General features: G+C 28.2%; 1 protein-coding gene across 1 annotated transcript in view; it reads left to right on the plus strand.

Moving 5' to 3' along the window:
- LOC127285106 (rac GTPase-activating protein 1-like) overlaps positions 1 to 2,869 on the plus strand; it is a 30,745-nt gene that overhangs the window by 9,297 nt on the left and 18,579 nt on the right. The window lies entirely within an intron of this gene.

Consider the following 2,869-nt stretch of genomic DNA (forward strand, 5'->3'; position numbering starts at 1 on the left):
CAGTACTTTCGACAGTTTTTGAGAACAGGCGCGTTGATGACATAATGCCATCATTTTAGAGCAAATAAAGATTTTAACCTCAAATACCCAGAGGCCTTTTGATCTAGAAATTGATCTAATTTTGAAGGTTATGTTAGCCGATTTTAACCTCAAACCCAGCGGCCTTTTTGATTTAGAAATTGATCTAATTTTGAGGTTTAATTTAAATTTTAAATCTCAAACCCATATCTGCCTTTGCCCTAGAAATTGGCCTAATTTTAAGGTTATGTTAGCCGATTTTAATCTAAAACCTATCTGTCTTTTGCCCTAGAAATTGGCCTAATTTTGAGGTTATGTTAGCCGATTTAAATCTAAAACCTATCTGCCTTTTGCCCTAGAAATTGGCCTAATTTTGAGGTTTTGTTTTAAGGTTTTATAGTATATTTTAGTTCTGAACATATTGACAAGTCATAAGTAAAATAACAAATCTATAGAGGACACAGGGTTTAAGATTAAAATCGTCAAATCCGAGCAATAATGAAAACTAATTCAGTTGAATTGAAATGAATACACCCTGGGCTTCAGTGAATCCCGTTTAGCGCCAATTTCGCATTATTTTGAATTTAAAAAATTTATTTTTTTAATCCAAATAATTATTGAAATCACAATCAATCATACAAAATAATTGTGTAATTGAAATAAAAATTGTATGTAGAAATAATGTTAAACTACAGAGACGATATCTTATATAGCAGAGTTGGGAATATAAATTACTATTTGCAATTTAGAGTCAAACGTCCAAAATGTGACATCTTTTTCGTGTGAGTTTCTTAAAGGTGTTTACATACCTCAGTATAAAAAACTCACACAAAAAAAGATGTCACATTTTGGACGTTTGACTGTAAATTGCACATAGTAATTTACATTCCCAACTCTGCTTAGGTATCGTCTTCCGATTATTTCTACTTGCATGCCATTTTTATTTGAATTAAATAATTATTTTGTGATTGATTGTGGTTTCAATAATCATTTGAATAAAAAAATAATTTTAAAAATTCAAAATTATGCAAAATTTGTGCTTTTTGTATTTAAAAAAAATTGCTTTTTTATTTCTACGTTTTCAATCTTGTCAAAAACTATTGACTTTACTATAGTAAAGAGGTTATAAAATTAGTGAAAAAAAATTATTTCGTGTTAAAAAAAATAGTAAAAAGTATTATAGGGATTTTTTAAGAATAATATAAAATTCAAGTGGCATAAATTTCATTTGACATAAAACTTATTTATATTCAATAAAATTTATATCAAATAAAATTTATATCAAATGAAATTTATTTATATGAAATAAAATTTATATCAAATGTAATTTATATCAAATAAAATTTATATCAAACGAAATTTATGTCATATGAATTTTATGTCAAATATAAGAATTATGTCGAATGAAATTTATGACAAGTGACTATTATGTCAAATAAATTTTATATGAAATTATAATTATAATTATGTCAAATGAAATTTATGTTAAGTGAGTCTTATGTCAAATAAAGTTTATGTAAAGAGTTATGTTAATGTTAATTAATCAAAGTTTATGCAAAATATTACTATACGTTGATTTTAATTATTTTTAAAATATATATATAAAAAATAGCTTTTTATTGAAATGTTTAGTAAATTTATTTTATGGTTATGTACTTACGGTGCCAATAACTGAAAATTTATGTTAGCGTATAACTATTTAACAATTATAAACTTTCAGCGTATTTTCATTAAATTTTGAATACACCAAAAAAATAAATTCTTTGATTTAAAGAAACCTATTTCTTTGACTTGTTTTTCTTTCATTCAGAACGAAATTTTCTTTGAAACAAAAAAAGCTTCTTAGTTTCTTTGATTCAAGGAAATTTTCTTTGAAAGAGAAATTTGTGCATTAAATCAAAGAAATTCTAGCATTGCTATAAGAGGTAAAAAAAACATTTATTTAAATTAAATAGAAAATTTCTTTAAAACGAAGATAATTTTTTTTTGACTCAAAGATAATTTGTTTGAAACAAATAAATTTTCTTTGTATCAAAGAAAAATTTGTCAAAGAAACCTTTTTTGGCGTACATACGTCACAATCATTACACTAACTTCTATTAAATTAAATTCTTGAAGTCAAAATTTAAGATAGAAGTATCAATTACCCTAAAATTTAATACAGGTCAACCAAATGTGATGAAAATTCATAATAGTGAATTTCTACCTGAAAAAGGTCATAAATAGGTTTATGTAATTTTATTCTGAAAATTAAATTTCTTCATTGTGTGCTTATTCGATCAGAGATTGGTAGCTTCAAAAGAGTTTCAAAGATCTTATGATCATTAGTAATATGCGCCGTATACACCTATACTAATACATTTAAGTAGTTTGTATATAGACTTGTGGTTGTGTACAATGGAAGAAGAGACGATCACTGATACAGACATAGTCGTAGCCCCAAAGGATATCCTTCTTTCTTTGGGAAGCGGCGGCGACGACGACGACGAGGAGCGAGAGAAGATGAAGAATAAGGGGTGTCGTAGTAGTGGGGAGTTAAGTGAGGTTAGGGGCCCCCACTCCGTGAATGTGAAGATCGCCTCCCGGGGCCCAGGGACCCATGGCTGCAAACGCCACACCGTCGACCCTGAAAAAAAAGAAAAATATACCGAAAACTCATGCTAAAGCCGAGACTCTCAAGGCGAGGCTTCAGTTCGAACCCATCCTTGGAAACCGGCGGTTCGATTCACTGCATTCGATATTATTAACTTATATATATTGTGAGAAAGTGCAACGAAGACAATAGAGAAAAGCACGTGCTTTTAATTTTTCGGTTATAGAAAGAAAGAAAAAAAAAATTTGAGTTTTCTCC

Source organism: Leptopilina boulardi, unplaced genomic scaffold (genome assembly GCF_019393585.1).
Source record: "Leptopilina boulardi isolate dan_hultmark-lab unplaced genomic scaffold, ZJU_Lbou_2.1 LbouV2_330, whole genome shotgun sequence".
In the NCBI taxonomy this organism is placed as follows: domain Eukaryota; kingdom Metazoa; phylum Arthropoda; class Insecta; order Hymenoptera; family Figitidae; genus Leptopilina; species Leptopilina boulardi.